The sequence below is a fragment of the Saimiri boliviensis genome, chromosome 1 (assembly GCF_048565385.1).
Source record: "Saimiri boliviensis isolate mSaiBol1 chromosome 1, mSaiBol1.pri, whole genome shotgun sequence".
NCBI classification, from domain to species: Eukaryota; Metazoa; Chordata; class Mammalia; order Primates; family Cebidae; genus Saimiri; species Saimiri boliviensis.
The window spans coordinates 25,379,065-25,405,233 of NC_133449.1; the positions used below are offsets into that span (position 1 = coordinate 25,379,065).

The following is a 26,169-nucleotide window of genomic DNA, read 5'->3' on the forward strand; positions in this document are numbered from 1 at the left end:
GGACCCAGCTACTCAAGAAGCAGGGAGGACTGCTTGATCTCAGGAGGCAGAGGTTGCAGTGAGCTGCAATCATGCCACTACATTCTAGCCTGGGTGACAGAGCGAGACTCTTATCTCAAAAAAAAAAAAAAAAAAAAAAAAAATTGGTATTAATTTAACTTCAAGAGCCTTTCAAAGAGTAACACGCTCTTGCCCAGTAACTCTTCTTCTAGCAATTTATCAAAGCAAAGTAACAGAAATACATGAGGCCTAGGCACAAAAGAGTTACTGCAGTATTATCTGTAACATAGTTATAAAAATAAATAATCTAAATACCCAACACTAAGATAATTGAGTAATTTAACTCACATTCCAAAGAGATCCTTAGTAGAGAAGCAAAGAGAGACCACAAGCCTATCATATTTGTGCTCCTCAAATTAGAAAATACCCAAAAACTTAAGAGAAACCCAATAAATTATTCCTAAATTGAAAATGAATATATTATGCTGTCATTAAAAATGCCTTTAGGCCAGGCACGGTGGCTCACGCCTATAATCCCAGCACTTTGGGAAGCTGAGGCAGGCAGATCACAAGGTCAAAAGATTGAGACCATCCTGGTCAACATGGTGAAACCCCATCTCTACTAAGAAACACAAAAATGAGCTGGACGTGGTGGCACGCGCCTGTAGTCCTAGCTACTCAAGAGGCTGAGGCAGGAGAATCGCTTGAACCTGGAAGGTAGAGGTTGCAGTGAGCTCAGATCATGCCACTGCACTCCAGTCTGGTGCCTGGCGACAGAGCAAGACTCTGTCTCACAAAACTTTTAAGTAGAGTTTCCAAAGATAAGGAAATGCTTATGATATACAAAATTGAATACACAGTAAGATTTCAATTAAATTTTAAAACAGAATGATTAGAAATAAATATACAAATATTAGTATGACCTTAGGCTGGGAGCATGGCTCATGCCTATAATCCCAGCACTTTGGGAGGCCGAGGTGGGTGTTACCACTTGAGGTCAGGAGTCTGAGACCAGCCTGGCCAACATGGTGAAACCCTGTCTCTATTAACAATACCAAAAATCAGCCAGACATAGTGGCGGGCACCTGTAATCTCAGCTACTCAGTAGGCTGACACAGGAGAATCACTTGAACATGGGAGGCAGAGTTTGCAGTGAGCTGACATCACACCATTGCACTCCAGCCTGGGCAACAAGGGCAAAACTCCACCTCGAAAATAATAATAATGACTTTAGATTAGAGTATTTATTTATAATTCAGGCCCACAGTATAAACAGGTTTCAGGAGTCCATGAACCCCTTTGGAATTAGATATAGTATTTAGTGTTTATATCTTTTTCTGGGGAGATCCAGTTTTCATCAAGTTCCAAAGGAATCATTTGCAGTGACTCTTGGTGGGCAGAAAAAGGAAAACAAATTCCAAAAGGGAACGATGACCCCAAAATGAGTAAGATAATTTTGTTCCTCCTTCTTTACGTTTTGCTGTTTTTATTTTTGTTTATTTACGTTGAGACAGAGACTCACTCTGTCATCCAAGCTAGAGGGCAGTGGCATGATCTCAACTCACTGTAGCCTCTGCCTCCCAGATTCAAGTGATTCTCATGCCTCAGCCTCTTGAGTATCTGGAATTATACCCCCATGCCCAGCTAATTCTTTCCATTTTTGCTATGTAGAGACTGGGTTTCACTATGTTGGCCTGGGTGGTCTTGAACTCCTGGCCTCAAGTGATGCTCCTGCTTCAGCTTCCCAAAGTGCTGAGATTACAGACGTGAGCCACTGTGCCCAGACACATTTTGCTGTTTTAAAATTTTCTACAAAAAAAAAAGAAAAGGAAAAAAGAAAAAAAATACAAAAAAAGAAAAAACTTTCCACAAAATATGAAGCTGGGCTTGGCACTTTGGCAGGCCAGGGCAAGGAGGGCTACTTCAGGCCAAGTTTAATAGCAGCCTATGCAACAGAGTAAGAATCCATCCATTTCCCTCCACCCGCGTGCACGTGCGCGTGCGCGTGCGCGCGTGTGTGTGTGGGTGTGTGTGTTTGAGACAGGGTCTCTACTCAGGCTGGAGAACAGTGTCACCAACACAGCTCACTGCAATCCCAAGCTCAAGCAATCCTCCCACCTCAGCCTCCTGAGTAGCTGGGACCACAGACACATGCCACCAAGCCCTGTTAATTATTTGTATTTTTATTAGAGATGGAGTCTTGCCATGTTGACCAGGCTGGTCTCAAACTCCAGATTGTGGGCTCAAGCAATCTACCCACTTTGGCCTCTCAAAGGGCTGGGAATACAGGTGTGAGCCACCACACTTGGCCCCATCTCTAATTTTTAAAATATAATAAATTTAAATGACCTAAATGCTAAGATGTTTCCTCAAAACATTTCTATTATCTTGAAACATAATAGTTTTAGTTTGTCTTAAATAACCCCAACTCTTATCCACACTGGAGGATCAAGATTTCATACTGGGTCCAACCAACAAAGAAGGAATAGTAGCAGGAAACCAAGGCTGACGGTGCCATTCTACAAATATACTGTATTACCATCACAGAAGAACTTCACTAGAAGGATTCTACGTCTAAGCTAAAAAGTGGGTTTCAAATTCTAGTTGTTAGACCATCCCTGATTTTAAAAACAACAACAACAACAAAAAAGGCCAGGCTTGGTGACTCACGCCTGTAATCCCAGCACTCTGGGAGGCCGAGATTGAGACTATCATGACCAACATGGTGAAACCCTGTCTCTACTAAAAAAATACAAAAATCAGTCGAGTGTGGTGGCACGTGCTTGTAGTCCCAGCAGCTAGGGAGGCTGAGACAGAAGAATCACTTGAACCAGAAGGTGGAAGGTACAGTGAGCCGCGATTGCACCACTGCACTCCAGCCTGGTGTCAGAGCGAGACTCTGTCTCCAAAAAAAAACTTCTAATAAAATGAAGGCTAAATCATACACTAAGAAAATGGAGCTAATAGAGCAATCACAGATCCTAACTAATACTAAAGTACATCTCTCATCCCAGTATTCCCTCTACTATAATTCTCACCCAGGTCTATAAACAGTAAGTAATAAGAATATATGAATGGTAAAATCAGTCAGACTAATTTAAAAAAAAAATTTTTTTTTTGAGACAGGGTCTCCCTTTGTCACACAGGCTGGAGTCCAGTGGTGGGATCACAGCTCACTGCTGTATTCACATCCCAGGCTCAAGCAATCCTCCCACCTCAGCCTCCCAAGTTGCTGTGAATACAGGAGCACATCACAACACACAGCTGATTTTTTTTTTTTTTTTTTTTTTTTTTGAGAAACAAGGTCTCACCATGTTGCCCAGGCTGGTCTCAAACTCTTGGGTTCATACAGTCTTCCTGCCCTGACCTTCCAAAGTGCTAGGATTACAGGTGTGAGCCAGCACGCCTGGCCTCAAACTTTAAACTCTTCAGAAATATTTCAGTTTTTATCCCAATCAATAATGGAATGGTTCCAAAAATTGACTGTTTATTAGAAAACCTGGAAAACTGGCCAGGTGCAGTAGCTCATGACTATAAGGCCGAGCTGGGCGGATCACCTGAGGTGAGGAGTTTGAGACCAGCCTGGCCAATATGGCAAAACCCCATGTCTACTGAAAACACAAACATTAGCTGAGAATGGCGGCGCATGCCTGTAATCCCAGCTACTCGGGAGACTGAGGCAGGAGAATTGCTTGAACCCAGGAGGTGGAGGTTGCAATAAGTCGACACCCCACCACTGCACTACAGCCTGGGCAAGAAGAGTGAAACTTCAACCAAAAAAAAAAAAAAAAAAAAAAGACCTCAAAGCCATAAAGTGTTCCAACTTATTTTCTGATTAAAATGCAAGAGGACGGGTGCAATAGCTCATGCCTGTAATCCCAGCACTTTGGGAAGCAGAGGCGGGTAGATCACAAGGTCGAGTCTGAGACCAGCCTGGCCAACATGATAAAACCCTGACTCAACTAAAAATACAAAAATTAGCCGGGCGCTGGGGCAGGTGCCTGTAATCCCAGCTACTCAGAAGGCTGAGGCAGGAGAATCACTTGAAACCAGAAGGAAGAGATTACAGTGAGCCGAAATCACGCCACTGCACTCCAGCCTGAGCAATAAAACTAAAAACCCGTCTCAAAAAAGGGGTGGGGGGGGGCGCGGGGCAACAAAACCGGTTGGCCATTGTGACTCACCCTCGTAATCCCAGCACTTTGGGAGAGCCAGGTGGGTAGATCACCTGAGGTCAGTAGTTAGAGACCAGCCTGGCCAACATGGTGAAACCTTGTCCCTACTAAAAGTGCAAAAATAACAAGGTATGGTGTCGTGCACTTGCAGTCCCAGCTACTCGGGAGGCTGAGGCACAAGAATCACTTGACCCCAGGAAACAGATGTTGCAGTGAACCGAAACTGCACCACTATACTCCAGCCTAGGCAACAGAGGGAGACTGTCTCAAAAAAAAAAAAAAAAAAAAAAAAAAAAGCAAAAAAAAACTAAGTTAGCAATAAAAAAAATTTTCTTATAATCATTTTCCATCTCTACTGCCAAAAAGTCTTGGATCAACAAGGAAATCACAATTATATCTACTTAAGAGAAGTAAAATGAAAGGTATAATTATGGAAAAGGAAACAATTTATTTGTAGATGTCTGATACTCTTAAAATTGATTTTTTTTTTTTTACTATAGTTGATTTGAACAAATGCCTAAGCATCTTACTACAGTTGCATTTCCTAAAAAGTCATTCAAAATACGGCTGTACTGTGACTACCCAAACTTATACTCTACTGTCCTCAATAGATTAGCTCCACGAGATTAAGTCAGTCCAATTCCAAAGTCCCTCAAAAATAATTCTCACATATGCCTATGATAATGAAGCTATCCTCCGTTAAAATGGCATTTTGTGCTCACTTCTGCAGCACACACACTAAGAACATGCAGAGATCAGCATGGCCCCTGCACAAGGACGACATGCAAATTCATGAAGCATTTTGTGTTTTTTTTAAATAATAAACAAAAAAATTTTTAGGGGGCCGGGCGCGGTGGCTCAAGCCTGTAATCCCAGCACTTTGGGAGGCCGAGGCGGGTGGATCACGAGGTCAAGAGATCGAGACCATCCTGATCAACAAGTGAAACCCCGTCTCTATTAAAAGTACAAAAAATTAGCTGGGCATGGTGGCGTGTGCCTGTAATCCCAACTACTCAGGAGGCTGAGGCAGGAGAATTGCCTGAACCCAGGAGGCGGAGGTTACGGTGAGCCGAGATCGCGCCATTGCACTCCAGCCTGGGTAACAAGAGTGAAACTCCGTCTCAGAAAAAAAAAAAAAGAAATTACAGTGTTTTAAGGCACCAAAAAACCAACGAGCTTAACTTATATTACAATGGCATGTATCAGTATATAAACAATTATAAAAGTATGCAGGGTACATATATTTCCTAATTTCATTCTCCAACCACTTATCTTTAATACATTAAACCTCCAAGAGATCTAAATATCTGATTCCACAAGGAGGGGGGAAATTAGTCAAAAAATACATTTCAAATTAATTTGACAAGTATTAAATGTCTATTATGTGTATATTATACAACAAGTCCTAAAGATAGAAAATATTTTTTTTTCTGAGAGGGAGTCCTCTTCTGTTGCCCAGGGTGCATTGCAGTGGCATGATCTCAGCTCACTGTAACCTCTGCCTCCCAGGTTCAAGTGTTCCTCCTGCCTCAGCTTCCCAAGTAGCTGGGATTAGAGGCACACACCACCACACTCGGCTAATTTTTTTTGTACTTTTAGTAGAGATGGGGTTTCACCACATTGGCAAGGCCTGTCTCGAACTCCTGACCTCAGGTGATCCACTTGCCTCGGCCTCCCAAAGTGCTGAAATTACAGGCATGAGCCATCATGCCCAGCCAAAAAATAAAATTTTTAGAAGACATGAATTCTTGCCCTCAAAAAAGCTCTTATTTTGGTAGGAAAGACAGAGGGACAAATTCATTACAATACAATATTTTTTAATACAATCATATTTTAAAATGCACACTAAAGAAACTCACAACAGGAAGTAATTAACTTATCTGGACGTGAGCTTTCATCTGGAATTTAAAATAAAAACAGGCCAGGCACAGTGGCTCACACCTGTAATCCCAACACTTTGGGAGGTTGAGTCAGGCAGATCACTTAAGGTCGGGAGTTCGAGACCAGCCTGGCCAACATGGTGAAACCCCATCTCTACTAAAAATACAAAAGTAGCTGGGTATGGTGGCAGGCGCCTATAATCCCAGATACTCGGGAGGCTGAGGCAGGAGAACCACTTGAACCCGGGAGGCAGGGGTTACAGTGAACCAAGATCCCACCACTGCACTCCAGCCAGGGTGACAGAGCGAGACTCTGTCTCAAAAAAAAAACAAAATAAAATAAAATAAAAATAGAAGTAAACTTAATAAGTGAAGAAAGGTGAGGGAATTTCAGAAAAAGTAAACAAGAAAACACATATACCCAGAAGAAATGGCATTTTTCACGAACCACTCATTACTGGTGGAGCACTGGACACAAAAACAGCAACAGTAAAAGAGAACTGAACAGAGAAGCAAGGTCAAGATCATAATAAAACGCCTTTAATGCCACACATTAAGCTTTGAATTTACCTTACTGGCAGGTGAGGAGTTAGCAAAAAACTGAGAAAAGAAACATTACAATGAGACTCACATTTTAAGATTATTCTAACAAAAACAGGGAGGTGAGATGGATTGGAGGGGGCTTTAATAGACAGGTAATGAAATCCAGTTTTGCAAACTACAGCAACTAAACCTCACAAATTGGAAATGGAAACGAGAGATTTCAAAAATCCATGATTTTTAGTGGCAGGTGACCTTAAAAACACAGATGATTCTAGGTTTTTAAATTTTGATAAAGAAAGGAAAATAAAATACAAATTTAAATGTTTTTGGTTTTTTTTGAATTTTGATAAAAGAAAGGAAAAGGAAATGCAAAAGGAAGAACATGTTTTGAGAAGTTAGATTTAGTTTTGGGTACATGGTAATCTTTTACTTAGTCACAAAAAAACATCAACTTAAAGATGGGGTTTCACTATGTTGGCCAGGCTGGTCTCCAATTCCTAACTTCAGGTGATCCACCCACCCCAGCCTCCTAAAGTGCTGAGATTACAGGTGTGAGCTGCCGTGCCCAGCCCAAATTTACAATTTAGATCCAAATACAGGCCGGGCACAGTGGCTCACCCTCGTAATCCCAGCACCTTGGGAAGCTGAAGTGGGTGGATCACTTGAGGCCAGGAGTTCAAGACCAGCCTGGCCAACATGGCAAAACCTCGTGTCTACTAAAATGCAAAAAATAGTCCAGGTGTGGTGGTGTGTACCTGTAAGTCCCAGCTACTTGGGAGGCAGAGGCACAAGAACTGCTTGAACCCAGGAGGCAGAGATTGCAGTGAGCCGAGATTGTGCTACTGCGCTCCAGGCTGGGTGACAGAGCGAGACTGTCTCAAAAACAAAATAAAAATGAAACAAAAAAACCTTTTAAATCCAATTATAAAACAAAGAGCTTCCATTTTAAGTAAAAATTAAAATAACATTAGAGTGTTAACCACATTATAATGGTCTTAACTCCTACTCATGAGACCTGAGATGTGCTCTGCAGACACATGTGACCACATTTTCCTATTCAAACTATGGTGAAACCTTCATTCTATTGATGCACCATGATGATAGCTATGACCTTTGCTTGGTACAAATGCATCATTTCCCTCTCGTCTGCCTACTCCATTAAATATGGATACCAAAATCACACAGCAAGTTAAAAATATGTAACTTTTGGCCGGGTATGGTGGCTCAAGCCTGTAATCCCAGCACTTTGGGAGGCCGAGGCAGGTGGATCACGAGGTCGAGAGATCGAGACCATCCTGGTCAACATGGTGAAACCCCGTCTCTACTAAAAATACAAAAAAAAAATTAGCTGGGCATGGTGGCGCGTGCCTGTAATCCCAGCTACTCAGGAGGCTGAGGCAGGAGAATTGCCTGAACCCAGGAGGCGGAGGCTGCGGTGAGCCGAGATCGCGCCATTGCACTCCAGCCTGGGTAACAAGAGCGAAACTTCGTCTCAAAAATAAATAAATAAATAAAATGTAACTTTTAAGATTGCCATTAAAGCTTAAAACTTCAATTTTCATAGACAACTTTCAGAATCAACAAATTCCCTATGAGAGGTCTATAAGAAATCAAGTTTGAGGCCGGGCGCGGTGGCTCAAGCCTGTAATCCCAGCACTTTGGGAGGCCGAGGCGGGTGGATCACGAGGTCGAGAGATCGAGACCATCCTGGTCAACAAGGTGAAACCCCGTCTCTACTAAAAATACAAAAAGTTAGCTGGGCATGGTGGTGCGTGCCTGTAATCCCAGCTACTTAGGAGGCTGAGGCAGGAGAATTGCCTGAGCCCAGGAGGCGGAGGTTGCGGTGAGCCGAGATCGCGCCATTGCACTCCAGCCTGGGTAACGAGAGCGAAACTCCGTCTCAAAAAAAAAAAAAAAAAAAAAAGAAATCAAGTTTGAAAAACATTTTCATTAAAACTTTGTCATTTACTACCTCTTATTACTACCTCTTATCTGCTAGTAAACAGAGCTGAGAAATACATATGAAGCAATCCAATCCTAACTGGGAAATGGTTGCCCTTCTTGTCCCCCACATCTGTTCTCAAGGTTCGACTTTTATGTTCCAAACCAATGACAGGCAGGTTTTCACCTGGCAAAAGTGTCCTTAATTTTTGCCAGAAATAAATATATCAATATTTACTTTCTTTTATTTTGAAAAAGAGTCTCACTCTGTTGCCCAGGCTGGAGTGCACAGGTGTGATCTCGGCTCACGGCAACCTCCGCCTCCCTTGAAGTAACCCTCCCACCTCAGCCTCCTGAGTAGCTGCGAGTACAGGCACGGGCCACCATGCCCAGCTAGAAATAAATATATCAATACTTAATAGTGTTTCCACAAAAGACATCATGACTCCCAGAGTCACTATGGTATACAACTCCAGGAAGCAGTATTAACATAGAAAAAATTATGTCCTCCTGATGACAGCTAAAAAAGAAAAATTTTTTTTTTTTTTTTTTTTTTTTTTTGAGACGGAGTTTCTCTCTTGTTGCCCAGGCTGGAGTGCAATGGTGCGATTTCGGCTCACCGCAATCTCCGCCTCCTGGGTTCAGGCAATTCTCCTGCCTCAGCCTCCTGAGTAGCTGGGATTACAGGCACGCACCACCATGCCCAGCTAATTTTTTGTATTTTTAGTAGAGACGGGGTTTCACCATGTTGACCAGGATGATCTCGATCTCTTGACCTCGTGATCCACCCGTCTCGGCCTCCCAAAGTGCTGGGATTACAGGCTTGAGCCACCGCGCCCGGCCAAATTTTTAATTTTTAAATTAAAAACAAAAATTAAAAAAAAAAATAGACCAGGTGCAGTGGCTCACGCCTGTAATCCCAGAACTTTGGGAGGCCAAGGAGGGTGGATCACGAGGTCAGGAACTTGAAACGATCCTGGCTAACACAGTGAAACCCCGTCTCCACTCAAAATACAAAAAATTAGCCGGGCATGTGGCACACGCCTATAGTCCCAGCTACTCGGGAAGCGGAGGCAGGAGAATCACTTGAACCTGGGAGGTGGAGGTTATAGTGAGCCAAGATTGCACACTGCACTCCAGCCTGGGTGACAGTGAGACTCCATCTCAAAAAAAAAAGGTCCCCCGCCGGGCGCGGTAGGTCAAGCCTGTAATCCCAGCACTTTGGGAGGCCAAGGCGGGCGGATCATGAGGTCAAGAGATCGAGACCATCCTGGTCAACATGGTGAAACCCCGTCTCTACTAAAAATACAAAAAATTAGCTGGGCATGGTGGTGCGTGCCTGTAATCCCAGCTACTCAGGAGGCTGAGGCAGGAGAACTGCCTGAACCCGGGAGGCAGAGGTTGCGGTGAGCCGAGATCACGCCATTGCACTCCAGCCTGGGTAACAAGAGCAAAACTCCGTCTCAAAAAAAAAAAAAAAAGTCCCCATTACTTGTGTAACACACAACCCTAATTAATTTTTTTAAGATAAGAGTCTCGCCCTGTTGCCCAGGCTGGAGTGCAGTGGCACGATCTCAACTCACTGCAACCTCCACCTCCCGGGTTCAAGCAATTCTCCTGTCTCAGCCTCCCGAGTAGCTGGGTTTACAGGCATGCGCCACAATGCCCAGCTAATTTTGCATTTTTTTGTAGAGACAAGGTTTAATCATGTTGGCCAGGCTGGTCTCAAACCCTTGATCTCAGATGATCCGCCTGTCTTTGCCTCCCAGAGTGCTAGGACTATAGGCGTGATTCCCCCACGAGGAGCCAACCCTGATTAAGTCTACCACCTGAACCAACCCAAAGACCAGCAGCACGGAGGAAGATGGTATGGAAGGAAGAGTGCAACAGAAAATCCAAGAAAAGACAGGCTCAGTGACTTGCACCCATAATCCCGGCTACTCAGGAGACTGAGGTAAGAGACAGCTTGAGGCCAGGAGTTTGAGACCAGCCTCAGCAACATAGTAAGACCCTATCTCTGAATAAAAAACTGTTAATTAGCCAGGCATGGTGGCATATGCCTATAGTTGCAGCTACTTGGGAGGCTGAGGTAGAAGGATTGCTTTAGGCCAGGAGTTAGAGACCAGCAGGGATTAATATAGTGAGACCCCATTTCTACAAAAAATAAAATAAATAAATAAATAGCCAGGTGTGGTAGTGCACACCTGTAGTCCTGGCTACTCCGGAGGCTGAGGTGGGAGGATCACTGGAGCCCAGGAGTTCCAAGTTGCACTGAGCTGGTATTGCACTATTAAGTGACATAAGCAAGACACTGTCTCAAAAAAAAAAAAAAAAAAAAAAAAAAAAAAAGAAGAAGAAGAAGAAGAAGAAAAGAAATTCAGGAAAAACAAAAAACAAAAAACAAGACCTAGAATAACTAACTGGGGGACAGAGTGTTAGTTTTTTTTTGTTTTTTTTTTCTTTAAGAATGAGAGTTGGCAAGGGAGACCAACCAAAAAAAAAAAAAAAAAAAAGAATGAGAGGATTTGGCTGGGTGCAGTGGCTCACGCCTGTAATCCCAGCACTGTGGGAGGATAAGGCAGGGAGGTAACCAGAGGTCACCAGTTCAAGACCAGCCTGGCCAACATGGTGAAACCCCATCTCTACTAAAAATACAAAAATTAGCCAGGCATGGTGGTACACACCTGTAGCGTCAGCTACTCAGGAGGCTAAGGCACAAGAATCAATTGAACCCAGGAGGCAGAGGTTGTAGTGTGCTGAGATCAGGCCACGGCACTCCAACCTAGATGACAGAGGGAGACTCAAAAAAAAAAAAAAAAAAAAAAGAATAATTACATTGTGCTGTAGAGTATTCCAAGACCTCTTATATGTGTGGAAACTTCAGGAGGCTGGCAAAAAAGTAGAAGGCACAGTGGCTCACATCATAATCCCAGTGTTTGGGAGGCCAAGGAACAAGGATAGATGGAGGCCTGGAGTTTGAGACCAGCCTGGGGCAACATAGTGAGACCCTGCCTCTACCAAAAAAAAAAAAAATCTTAACTAAAGGTGTTAAAAAGCTGTAAGCAGGATAAGAATAGGTTAAAAAAAAAAAAAGGTATGAAATGAGAAAAATGTGAAAGACGGTAAAAGAAATTTATATCCCCTCCCATCAGTCTTTCCTGCCCTCTACAATATATCCCACAAATGCCCCAATCTGCTTAAAACAGACACATTATTATCTCCTGCCTAAAAGTTCTCTATTATTCCTAGAAAATACCTGTCAGCCTAACTTCTACAACCCTCCACATTTTGGCCCCAACCTACCTTTTCTGGTTTTATCTACCATTATGCTACACAGCACTCACAGGTTAATTAGCCACACATCAAACATATCCTACAATTTTCAGCCTTTCCTCTTTTCAGCTCTTCCCTCTGCCTTGAATACCCTTGCCTATTATTCACCTGTAAATACTTTATCCATCATCCTTGAATACCCAAGTCAAACCTTCTTTGAGGCAACCCTGCTCCATCATACTCCCAAATTTTAGTATTACTATTAGATTGCTATTATAACAACACAGATTCATTTTATTTATAAATTTTATTATCAAATACAGTAAAACACAAATTTATCTCACAGTCTCAAGTGTGTCAGGATTCTGGGCACGAGTTAGCTGGGTCCTCCGTGTAGGACCTCACTAGGCTGAAACTGCAGCATCAGCTAAGGCTGTGAATTCACCTGAGTCTTGGAGTACTCTTCCAAGCGCACTAGTTGCTAGCTGTTGGCAGCTTTCAGTCCCTTTTGGGTACAGGGCTGAGGCTCTGTTTACCACTAGCTCTTAGACGAGAGTCACTCAGCTCCTAGAGGCTGCCTGCCATTTCTTGCCACATGGTCTTCTCCACAGGCAATTCACAGCATGGCTTGTTTGCTTCAAGACCAGAAGGAAAATCTTTCTTGCTTCTCTCTGACCTCTAGATTGTGTTCTAAAGGGCTTGCCTCATTACATCAGGGGTTCACCCTTTTGATTAAAGTCAGAGTACAGTCACTCCTTGATGCCCATGGAGAAGTGGTTCCAGGGCCATTGCAGGTGTCAAAAAACTCAAGTCCCAAAGTTGGCCCTGTGTAACTCGCTAATACAAGTACCACAAAGCAGCCCTCCATATATACAGGTTTTGCATCCCTGGAATACTGTGTTTTCAATGCGCATTTGATTGCAGATGCGGAACCCACTGATACAGAGGGCTGTCCGTATTTAATGCAAAAAAAAAAAAAAACCACCCATAAGTGGACCCATGCAGTTCAAACCAGTGTTGCTCAAGGGTCAACTGTAATTATCTCTGCAAAATACCTTCACCTTTGCTGTAAAACATAACCAAATCACAGGAGTTGTTACATCCCATGTATTCATAGGTCCTGCTCGTGCTCAAGGGATGGGTATTACACAGATGAGAATATTCTGGCCATCTTAAAATACTACCTACTAAAACTAAATTCTCATGAGATTTATATATATACGTATGTGTGTGTGTGTACACACCCATATATATACATATCTCTGTGTGTGTGTCTGTGTGTGTGTGTGTATATATATATATATAAATATATATATATATAAATATAAATATATATATATATATTTTTTTTTTTTTGAGACAGGGTCTCCCTCTGTAGCCCAGGCTAGAGAACAGTGGCACAATCTCGGCTCACTAAAGCCTCAGCCACTTGGGCTCAAGCTATCCTTCCACCTCAGCCCCTGACTATCTGGGACCACAGGCATGCACCACCATGCCTAATTGTTTTACTATTTGTAGACATGAGATCTCACTATATTGCCCAGGCTGGTCTCAAACTCCTGGACGCAAGTATTTCTGCTGTCTAAGCCTCCCAAAGTGCTGGGATTACAGGTGTGAGCCACTGTGGCCAGCCTATACACTTTTGTCTTTTCTTTTTCTTTTTTTTTTTTTTGAGGCAAGTCTCCCTCTGTCTTGCCCAGGCTGCAGGCTGGAGTGCAGTGATGCAATCTCTGTTTGTCTGCCTCCCAGGTTCAAGTGATTCTGCTGCCTCAGCCTCCCAAGTAGCTGAGATTACATGAGCGCGCCACCATACCCAGCTAATTCTTGTTTTAGTAGAGACAGGGTTTCACCATGTTGGCCAAACGGGTCTCACACTCTTAACCTTGTGATCTGTCCGCCTCAGCCTCCCAAAGTGCTAGGATTACAGGCGTGAGCCACGGTGCCCAGCCCAGCCTACATATTTTTAAAAGACAGTCTCACTACATTGCCCAAGCTGGTCTTAAACTCCTGAGCTCAAGAGATCCTCTTCCCTTAGCCACCTGAGTAGCTGAGATTATAGGAGGGCACCACTGCAGCCAACAGTATATTTTTTAAAATACATCTTCATAAATATCAGTAATAACCCATTAAAAGTATAATGGAGGCCGGGCGCGGTGGCTCAAGCTTGTAATCCCAGCACTTTGGGAGGCCGAGGCGGGTGGATCACGAGGTCGAGAGATCGAGACCATCCTGGTCAACATGGTGAAACCCCGTCTCTACTAAAAATACAAAAAATTAGCTGGGCATGGTGGCTCGTGCCTGTAATCCCAGCTACTGAGGAGGCTGAGGCAGGAGAATTGCCTGAACCCAGGAGGCGGAGGTTGCGGTGAGCCGAGATCGCGCCATTGCACTCCAGCCTGGGTAACAAGAGCGAAACACCGTCTCAAAAAAAAAAAAAAAAAAAAAAAAGTATAATGGAAAAAAGTATTTTTAGTAGCTAAAAACATAAAACTTGTATAAATCATCACAGCTTCTATAAATCATTTTTCTGCCTTCTATTCTATTGTGAACTCCAAGATGGCAAAGACAGTGTTCTTCATGTTTCTCATAAGCACGACATAGCACAGAATCAGTGATGTATTCAATTAACACCAATGGATGGAATAAAATGAACTGCAGTTGACGCAACAGGAAGACACTCTAGTTCAAAAGCAGAGGATGAAAACAGTATTTTAAACAAATTATGAAAATGCAGTTAGATTCACACTCAAACATCATTACTAAAATGGTGGCAGGAGGTAGAGAAGAAAAGCAGTTGAAGATACTGTGCAAATAAGGGGTAGTTCTAGGGTAGAGATGTCAGCAATTGAGATGTGAGGCAGGAGAGTGGGACTGTGTACAGAATCTCCTGAACACAGCTGGGTTAAGTCTCTGTGTGATTCCAAATTGACTCTGGGAAACAAGCAGCAAATGAGGCTTTCCTGAAATAAAACAAGTTTTCATCAGAACTGTCTCAAACCTCTGCACTTACTTGCTGCTAAGAAATAACATTGCTCTCGGCCAGGCGCGGTGGCTCAAGCCTGTAATCCCAGCACTTTGGGAGGCCGAGGCGGGTGGATCACAAGGTCAAGAGATCGAGACCATCCTGGTCAACATGGTGAAACCCCATCTTTACTAAAAATACAAAAATTAGCTGGGCATGGTGGCGCGTGCCTGTAATCCCAGCTACTCAGGAGGCTGAGGCAGGAGAATTGCCTGAACCTAGGAGGCGGAGGTTGCGGTGAGCCGAGATCGTGCCATTGCACTCCAGCCTGGGTAACAAGAGCGAAACTCCGTCTCAAAAAAAAAAAAAAAAAAAAAAGAAAGAAATAACATTGCTCTCTTGCTCCCATTTTTTTAAATAAAGATGGGGTCTTGCTTTGTTGCCCAGACTGGTATCCAGCTCCTGGCCTCAAGTGATCCTTCCATCTTGGCCTCCCAAAGTGCTGGGATTACAGGTGTGAGCTGGCTCAGAAATAACATCTTTATGTATTTAGTTTTCCTACTCAGAAACACAAAATAATTCACGTTTATTAATTTCTAAGTAATATTTAAAAACAGTGCTTACAATATGCCAGACATTGTACAAATAACTTTTTATACATTTTTGCCTCATCACCTAACACCCCAAATGGAAGGTTTATTATCTCCATTTTAAAGTTGGGGAAATTGAGACAGCTTAGAAAACATAAAGTCTTACAACTCCAAATATGGTCCTTGGACCATAGCACCAGAATCACCTGGGAACCTGTTAAAAATGAAGACTCGGCCGGGCGCGGTGGCTCAAGCCTGTAATCCCAGCACTTTGGGAGGCCGAGGCGGGTGGATCACGAGGTCGAGAGATCGAGACCATCCTGGTCAACATGGTGAAACCCCGTCTCTACTAAAAATACAAAAAAAAAAATTAGCTGGGCATGGTGGCGTGTGCCTGTAATCCCAGCTACTCAGGAGGCTGAGGCAGGAGAATTGCCTGAACCCAGGAGGCGGAGGTTGTGGTGAGCCGAGATCGTGCCATTGCACTCCAGCCTGGGTTAACAAGAGCGAAACTCCGTCTCAAAAAAAAAAAAAAAAAAAAAAATGAAGACTCTCTGGCCATACCACAGACCTACTGAATCAAAATCTGTCTTATAACAAGATCCCCAGATGATTGTTATGCACATCAATGTCTAAGCACTGGTTTAAATAACTAGCTCAAGCTAATACAATGAACAGTAAAGCCAAGATCAAATTCAGATCTGTGTGATTCAAAGTCAATGTTCCTAACCACCAACTAATAATTAGTTTTCTTAAATAGGGTCCACATTTTTATTGTTAAGACTAGTCTCAGCCAGGCATGGTGGCTCATGCCTGTAATCCGAGCACTTGCAGAGGCCAAGGTAGGAAGGTCACTTGAGCCCAGGAGTTCTAGACAGCCCAGGCAACGTAGTAATACTCTATCTCAACAACGACAACAACAAAAATTTTAATTTTAAAATTAGCCAGGCTTGGTGACACAAGTCTGAGGTCTTAGCTACTCTGGACACTGGAGACAGGAAGATCTCTTGAACCCAGGAGTTTGAGGCTGTAGTGAACCATGATCACACCACTGCAGCCTGAGCAACAGAGCAAGACAGTATCATTTAAAAAAAAAAAAAAAAAAAGGCCTTCACAAGTTATTAAAAATAGTCCTTTTTCCACTGGTGTGGTGGCTCACACCTGTAACCCCAGTACTTTGGGAGGTTGAGGCTGGCGGATCACAAGGTCAGGAGATCCAGACCATCTGGCTAACACGGTGAAATCCTGTCTCTGCAAAAAATAAAAAAAAAATTAGCCAGGCATAGTAGCACATGTCTGTAGTCCCAGCTACTCAGGAGGCTGAGGCAGGATAATTGCTTGAACCCAGGAGGCGGAGGTTGCAATAAACTGAGATCATGCCACTGCACTACAGCCTGGGTGACAGAGCGAGACTCCATCTCAAAAAAAAAAAAAAAAAAAAGTCCTTTTTCCATTACGTCTTTTATGTCTTTTAGTATGAAAACCATTTTTCTATTATCTTTATCTTGTAATCCATCCCTTTTACATTCTTACACAAACACAAAATATACACAAAAAAAGAAAATCTTTCATAACACTAACGTATTTCATGGTTACATCTGTTTCTTACAAAATTTGTCAGAACCTCTCAAATCAGACAGGAAACTCATCACTATAAATCAATAGCAAACTTTTAAAATGTTGTGTACCATTTAGAAATAAGTCACTAACACCATTGAACACTTATTTGAAATTGAATATGGCTAAGCCAACTACTGAATAATTCAAACATCACTGAGTTAAAGATTAAAGATGACATGGGCCATCCCAGGCTGTGAAGGTCAATGAAAGCCCATTCTAGTATCAACTCCTAATTAATGTCAGTAGCCAAATTTTCAAATGGAAACTCTTTCACAACATAATTTTTGCCAAAAGATGATCCACTTACTCAGAGGATGTTATAAATAGTTAAGTTTTACAGTGCCCTCAGATGCCCACGATGAACTAACTAACTACATGCATTTGTACCGTTAACCAAGTTTTGTTCTGTCAAGCAATGTCAGACGTAGGAATTATCACAGACATTTCCCAACATCCAAATGTAACTCAAGAGAGTCTTCGGAGGCAAACAGCTTGGTGTGTCTCAGTATAATTTTCTTTCACAGAGATACTCAGTTTTCATGGCAAACAATACTTAATATATTTGACTAGTTTTATTCAAATTATCCTCTCTTAAAAGTGAGAACACACTGGGGGCAATGGCTCACACATGTAATTCAAGCATTTTGGGAGGCCAAGGCGAGAGGATTGCTTGAGCCCAGGAATTCAAGACTACCAAAGGCAACACGCTAAAACCCTGTCCCTACAAAAATACAAAAAATTAGCCAGGCATGGTGGCACGTGCCTGTAGTCCCAGCTTCTAGAGAGGATGGGGTAGAAGGATCACCTGAGCCTGGGAGGTCAAGGCTGCAATGAGCTGAGATCACACCACTGTACTTACTCCAGCCTAGGCAACAGAGTGAAATGCTGTCTCCAAAAAGTGAGAAAAATAATCTTCTCTTTTATCTCCAATTTTTAAAAGTTACCCCCCCCAAAAAAAAAAGATTTAGCATTCCTATGTAAGAAACTTAGTTAAGGTCTACAAGTAAAAACACTTTAAATGAAAGCCTTTTGTTTTTTTGTTTTTGAGACAGGGTTTTTGCTCTTGTCATCCAGGCTAGAGTACAACGGTGAGATCTCGGCTTACTGCAACCTCTGCCTCCCAGGTTCAAGGGATTTTCCTGCCTCAGCCTCTTGAGTAGCTGGGTTTACAGATGCCTGCCACCACGCCCAGTTAATTTTTGTATTTTTAGTAGAGACAGGGTTTCACCATGTTGGCCAGGATGGTCTTTATCTCTTGGCCTTGTGATCTCCCTACCTCAGCCTCCCAAAGTGCTGGGATTACAGGTGTGAGCCACCGTGCACAGCCTAGGCTTTAAGATGAAAGAAGCATTTGTGAACTTACAGAAGCTCTTTACTACAGAATCTCCACTAGAGCCTCAATTCACCATGCCAGCTAACAGCTCAGATGCATCTTCAGAAGATGTAATACAGCCTGGGTAGGGAACATAGTGAGACCCCCATCTGTACAAAAAAATATATATATATATATTTTTTTAATTAATAATTAACCTGGCGATCAGGCACGATGGCTCACACCTGTAATCCCAGCACTTTGGGAGACCAAGGCAGGTGGATCACGAGATCAAGAGATCAAGACCATCCTGGCCAACATGGCGAACCCTGTCTCTACTAAAAATACAAAAATTAACCAGGCGTGGTGGCATGCACCTATAGTCCCAGCTACTTGGGAGGCTGAAGCAGGAGAATCGCTTGAACCCAGGAGACGGAGGTTGCCGAGATCATACCACTGCACTCCAGCCTGGTGACAGAGCAAGACTCTGTCTGAAAATAAATAAATAAATAACAACAACCTGTTATGATAGCACATGCCTGTCATCCTGGCTATTCAGAAAGCTGAGGCAGTAGGACAGTTTAAGCCCAGGAGGTCAAGGCTGTAGTGAGCTGGGAATGCCACTGCACTTCAGCCTGGGCAACAAAGCAAGACCCCATCTCAAAAAAGAAAAGGAAAAAAAAAAGAAAGCAGATATTAAATATACAAGTTATGACATGAAAAGATATCCATGATATTCATAAAGTTATAGAATTTCATGTAAAATATAGGTATACCTGTTTGAATAAACAGGGTAAAAAATCCAGAAAGCCATATGTAACAAGCTATCAACCACAGTTAATTTCAGTACGGTAAATATTTTTAATATTTCAGTACTCAGACATACTTAATCTCCATTTTCAGTATACTGAATCATCCAGGATTAACTCTTTATATACTTCTACTTGTTTGTTTAAAAAAAAAAAATGAGCCTATATGGAATAGGAAATAAATTTAAAGCAAGTATCACTATTTTAAAATCATATTTAATATTCTAAAATTTAGTACATTCAATAACCTTTTAACAGTAAAAACATAAATCACACTGTACTAAAAATACTAAATTATAAAATATCATAAACTATGAGGACGGCCTCTGTGAGATGTAAAAAGAAAGAATACAGAACTAGAGGAGCATTCAGAGTTCTCTTGTAAACATAACAAAGATAGCAAGTTTAGTTATATCTTCCACACACTGGCCTCCTTTCAGACAGCTTTTGTAGTGGGGGAAAAAAAATGTCCCTTCACCCACAGCAAAACTGTCCAGCCTCTCAAGCATAGACGAATCTGTGGATGGGAAAGCAGCAAGGACTTTCGCAAACCAGAGGTTATTTTCTCAACGCCTTTCAGAATTCTATGAGATGCAGAAGTAGCAGCAGCAGCAGCAGCACCTTTCACAGAATTTTTTTTTTTTTTTTTTTTTTGAGACGGAGTTTCACTCGTTACCCAGGCTGGAGTGCAATGGCACAATCTTGGCTCACCGCAACCTCCACCTCCTGGGTTCAGGCAATTCTCCTGCCTCAGCCTCCTGAGTAGCTGGGATTACAGGCACGCGCCACCATGCCCAGCTAATTTTTTGTATTTTTAGTAGAGACGGGGTTTCACCATGTTGGCCTGGATGGTCTCGATCTCCTGACCTCGTGATCCACCCACCTCGGCCTCCCAAAGTGCTGGGATTACAGGCATGAGCCACCGCGCCCGGCCAGAATTTTTTAATTTAAGTGTTCAAAAAAGATTCTGCCTTTTTCCACCCCCCTTCAACAAGCTAGGAGGCTTGTCTGCTTTCCAGATAGAGAAATAAAAACAGGACAGACAAAATTACAAAATTAACACAAAATTTATGCAGGAGAACTTTAAATAATACGGCAAGAAGGAAGATAAGTCAAGCAAAGTGTTATATCAAACCACCTAATACTAACAGACTTGCAGAAAGTAATTTCATGAATATAAATACACAGTTGTTTTGAAAATTATGCATGAGAGCAGTTTCTCGATTTTTTTTTTAATTAAAGAACTTTGTATTAAACTCTTGGGTGAAAGGAGAAATAAACTATAGAATTTCAGAAAAACAATGAGTAAAAATTTTGCATATAGATCTACGGGATAAATGTAAAGCAGAGATCAGAGGAAAATTCACCAGACCAAAGAGCTACATCAATTAAAAATTAGCAGAGCACAGTGGCTCACACCTGCAATCCAAACACTTTAGGAGGCCAAGACAGGCAGATCGCTAGAGCCCAGGGATTTGAGACCAGGCCAGGCAGCGTGGCAAAACCCCCTCTCGACAAAAAAATACAAAAGTTAGCCAGGCATGGTAGTGTGTGCTTTTGGTCCCAGGTACTTGGGAGGCTGAGGCAAGCGGATCCCTTGAGCCTGGGAGGCAGAAGCTGCAGTGAGCTGAGATCAAGCCACTGCACTCCAGTCTGGGCAACATGCAAGACACTGTCTCAAGGGAAAAAAAAAAATTAAAAATTAAAATAAATAGGCCAGGTGCGGTGGCTCATGCCTGTAATCCCAGCACTTTGGAGGGAGAGGTGGGCGGATCACAAGGCCAAAAAGATCGAGACCATCCTGGCCAACATGGTGACACCCCATCTCTACTAAAAATACAAAAATTAGCTGGGCACTGTGGCAAGCACCTGTAATCCCAGCTATTTGGGAGGCTGAGGCAGGAGAATCATTTGAATCCGGGAAGGCAAAGGTTGCAGTGAGCCAAGATCGGCCACTGCACTCCAGCCTGGGTGACAGAGTGAGACTCATTTTAAAAAAAATAAAAAAGGCCGGGCGCGGTTGCTCAAGCCTGTAATCCCAGCACTTTGGGAGGCCGAGGCGGGTGGATCACGAGGTCAAGAGATCGAGACCATCCTGGTCAACATGGTGAAACCCCTTCTCTACTAAAAATACAAAAAATTAGCTGGGCATGGTGGCACGTGCCTGTAATCCCAGCTACTCAGGAGGCTGAGGCAGGAGAATTGCCTGAACCCAGGAGGCGGAGGTTGTGCCATTGCACTCCAGCCTGGGTAACAAGAGCGAAACTCCGTCTCAAAAAAATAAAATAAAATAAAATAAATAAAAAATAAAAAATAAAAAATAAAAAATAGGGCCAGGAGCGGTGGCTCAAGCCTGTAATCCCAGCACTTTGGGAGGCCAAGGCAGGTGGATCACAAGGTCAAGAGATCAAGACCATCCTGGTCAACATGGTGAAACCCCGTCTCTACTAAAAATACAAAAAATTAGCTGGGCATGGTGGCGCGTGCCTGTAATCCCAGCTACTCAGGAGGCTGAGGCAGGAGAATTGCCTGAACCCAGGAGGCCGAGGTTGCGGTGAGCCGAGATCGCGCCATTGCACTCCAGCCTGGGTAACAAGAGTGAAACTCTGTCTCGAAAAAACTAACTAAATAAATAAATAAATAATAAAAAATAAAATAAATAAATTCCCAACTCAAATAGCTAGAATAGTAACAAAGGAAACCAAAACAAAGCCTAAGAGTTAAATTGTAAAGGTTTAAATGAACTAATGAGGTCAGAAAATAGAAAAACAATTCATAAACAAAATCCTTTTCTTTGGAGGAAAAAAAAAACACCCCACAAAAAAAAAAACACTAGCAAAATTAACAAAGAAAAAAGACAGTAATACAAATATACAAAGTAAGCATCAATAAGGGAAAAATAACTATAAAGAGAAAAAAATTTAAATTCTAAGAGATTTTCCACAGCTTTAAGCAAATAAATTTGAAAATCTATATTATATGGATAATTGTTAATGAAAATACAATTTACTAAAATTGACCCTCGTGGTGAGAGGATGCTTAGCCAAACTAAGTTCCACAGAATACACAAAATTATCAAGGAATTAGCTCATCAAAAAGGACAGGGCCCAGACGGTTTCTCAGAAGATTTTTTTTTCCCAGAAGTCTCTATTTATTGGCTCCTGGGGGGGGTTGTAAGTTCTTTTTTCCCCCCCAATACTTTTTGGTGAACAGGTAGTGTTTGGTTACATGGTAAGTTCTTTAGTGGTGACTTCTGAGATTTTGGTGCACCCATCACCTGATCAGTGCACACTGTACTCAATGTTTAGTCTTTTATCCCTCATCCCCCTCCTACCCTTCCCCCACCCAGAGTCCCCAAAGTCCATTCTATCATTCTTAGGCCTTTGTGTCCTCATAGCTTAGCTCTCAGTTTCTCAATGTTTAGCGTATGCCACTGATAATGCTTTCTCACTAATTTTTATATAATCCATGAGCCAAGATTCTGCCCAGTTTTACTTTCTAAAGTTCATATAATAAAAATTGGCCACGTGTGATCATCTGAGCTACTTGGAGGGCTGGGGCAGAAGAATCGCTTGAATCTGGGAGGTGGAGGTTGCAGTGAGCCAAGATCGCACCACTGCACTCCAACCTGGGCAACGGAGTGAGACTTCATCTCAGAAAATAATAATATTTCCATTTTCTACCCTTCCTACATCAAAGTAATGAGCCTACCAGTGTTACCCCTTTAATGGAAATTTTCTATCTTCTACCCTATTCCCTAAAATTAAATAAGGTAAATGACAAAAACTAAAATCTTGTGTACATTCAAAATATTAATCAATGAATCAGGTCTACATAAATTAAAAAAAAAAAAAAAGACTTTTTCTTCAGTCTACAAATTATATTCCAAAGATCTACACTACAGGTTATGTTCCTCATCTCTAACACCCACACCTTGTTTCTCATATTTTTCATCACTTTCCTCCCAAAAAAATACCCAACGTCCCTTCAGTGTATAATCTCTAAAGTCTGCCTCTCCATCTCCTTCACCTACCATCACACAGATACATTTGTCCTTTTGGGACTCTTTTGCCTTTTAATGCTTCTCCAGCGATGGGTAAGAAAGGAAAAGTCAAAAAGTAAACAAGATCAATAAGACTGCTATTTTCAAAGTTCTGCTTTGCAAAAACTGCTAGAATCCTCAGGATGTAATCAAATATTTAGACGATTCATCTTTCTTTTTAATGAGCCTAACTTTGAACATAATTCTCAAGTCAACGCAGGCAAGGTGCAGTGGCTCACACCTGTAATCCTAATACTCTGGGAGGCTGAGGCAGGCAGATCACTTGAGTCTAGGAGTTCGAGACCAGCCTGGGAAAATTGGTGAGACCCGCCTGGGAAACTTGGTGAGACCCTGTCTCTACAAAAAAAGTTTAAAAATTAGCTTTAGCTGTGGGCCCTGTGCAGTGGCTCACACCTATAATCCCATCACACTGGGAGGCTGAGGTGGACAAATCACCTGAGTCCAGGAGTTTGAGACCAGCCTGTGAGACATGGTGAAACCCCATCAATAGAAAAAATCAGCCGGGCATAGCAGCACATGCCTGTAGTCCAAACTACTTGGGAAGCTCAACCAGGACAACTCCTCGAGCCCAGCAGGCAGAAGTTGCAGTGAGCCAAGATCACACCACCGCATTCCAGCCTGGGCAAATGAGTGAGATCCCCTCTCTCACATACACATACACACACACACACACACACACACAAATTAGCTGGGCATGGTGGCACATGTGTGTACTACTAGCTACTCCACAGGCTAAGGCAGGGGGAGCCCTTGAGCCCAGCAGCTGGAAGTTGCAGTGAGCCATGATCACAAAATTGCACTTTAGCCTTGGTGACACAGTGAGACCCTGCCTCAAAAAATAAAGTGAGTGTAATAGTTCTCAATATCCCTGGTTAAGTACAAGTTTTTCAATTTAAATTGTAGTAAACACTACACTATATATAGCTCACCCAAATCATTCATTACCACCACCACTACTGTCCTTAAAATTTAAAACATGCAGCTGAGTATGATGGCCCACATCTATAATCTCAGTACTTTGAGAAGCTGAGGCAGGACTATCACTTGAGCCCAGGAGTTCGAGACCAGCCTCAGCAACACAGGGAGACCCTATCTCTACAAAAAATAATAATAATAATAATAATTATCTGGGAGTGGTGGCGCACACCTGCAGTCCCAGCTACTCAGGAGACTGAGGCAGGAGGATTGCTTGAGGGGTTGGCTGAGGTTGCCATGAGCCACCATTACGGCACTGCACACCAGCTTGGGCAACAGAGCAAGATCCTGTCTCAAAAAAAAAAAAAAAGAAAAGAAAAAGTAAAACACGTGAAACTATTAACTAAATACTAGAATAATGCTTTTTGTAACTAGCATATTTAAATAAGACAAACAAGATCAACAGGGAGTCAGTGCAGTGTAGTCAATGAGCATTCAAGATCAGCTCAATCGGGGCCGGGCACAGTGGCTCAAGCTTGTAATCCCAGCACTTTGGGAGGCCAAGGCAGGTGGATCACGAGGTCAAGAGATCGAGACCATCCTGGTCAACATGGTGAAACCCCGTCTCTACTAAAAATACAAAAAAATTAGCTGGGCATGGTGGCCCGTGCCTGTAATCCCAGCTACTCAGGAGGCTGAGGCAGGAGAATTGCCTGAACCCAGGAGGCGGAGGTTGTGGTGAGCCGAGATCGCGCCATTGCACTCCAGCCTGGGTAACAAGAGCGAAACTCTGTCTCAAAAAAAAAAAAAAAAAAGATCAGCTAAATCACAGCTATATCACCTCTCTCTGGTGTCCTTAGTTACTGGGGCGAGTGTATACATTCAAGTTCATTTTATCACCCTTTTGGCATCGTCTAATATAATAGCTATGAAGCCAGACCAGTGACACATGCCTCTAGTCCCAGCTACTTGGGAAGCTCAGGTAGGATGATCACTTGAGCCCAAAAGTTCAAGGCTGTAGTATACTACGATCATACATGTGAAGCCACTGCACTCCTGCCTGGCCAGCACAGCAAAACCCACTCTAAATAAATAAATAAAGTGATAATGATAATTATGAATCTTACTATTTTGCGTTCTTATAGTAACCTTACCTCAAATCATGTAGCTCTCCCACACACACACACACACACACACACACACACACAGCCCGTATCATCCCAGTATCACATATATACATTTACTGTGTTGAATATATCTGTTGCTATATTATTGGTTAGGAAAACAACTTCAATAGTACTCTCCAAAATATGATAGCTCTACTATGAAGGTACCAAGAACACATGAAAAAAAAAAAAAAGACACTTGCTTTCTTGATGAAACTGTTTCTAGATCACTTGACATCCTAATGCCTAAGAAATAAGTTTAAGACTTAAAATCTCTTTTCCTATTCCTCTTGATCTAAATACTAGCATTCTTACTTAGGTCAAAGTTACTTTCGTTTGTCAAACCACTAATTTTCTGATTTCATTATTCTGCAGTCTGAAATATTACAGATGTATCTTTGCCCAGTCCTTTCATTTTCATCTATTTCTCCTAAAGACAGAAATATTTTGAACACTGAGATTTAGTTTAATCCCCTCACATATAGGTAATAAAATAACCCAAAAAAATTAGTGTTTTCTAGATTTTGGCTACTAGACAAAGAAAAACTTAAGCGTCATCATTCTCTTTCTAAAATACATTTTCACTGAGACTGGGGATTTATGTATTTGCCAGAATCAAAGAAAAACACCAAGCTACTAATATACTGGTTCCCTCAGGAACTCTACTAATCAAAGTAGTCTTTCCAACTTTTAAGTATTATATTTTCACATAGCTAGTTAGGGCATGAAATGAGCAAACAGTCTAATAGAAGCTAAGTAGATGCAGAATAATTTTTCCTATTCGTCACAATCTCCCAATGGCTAGATTTTATCAAAGGGATCATAAAATCAAAAAACACTCTTAAGATTCTAGAAACTTCTGTAATATTAGTGCTTTGAGAGATCAAGGCAGGAGGACTGCTTGAGCCCAGGAGTTCAAG

At 42.3% G+C, this 26,169-nt stretch overlaps 1 protein-coding gene and 1 pseudogene across 3 annotated transcripts in view; one reads left to right on the forward strand and one right to left on the reverse strand.

Annotated features, from left to right (window-relative positions):
- Positions 1–26,169, reverse strand: part of ASXL2 (ASXL transcriptional regulator 2) — a 159,080-nt gene that overhangs the window by 130,841 nt on the left and 2,070 nt on the right. The gene's annotated exons all lie outside the window — the stretch shown is intronic.
- LOC120362162 (U6 spliceosomal RNA) lies at positions 4,890–4,987 on the forward strand (annotated as a pseudogene).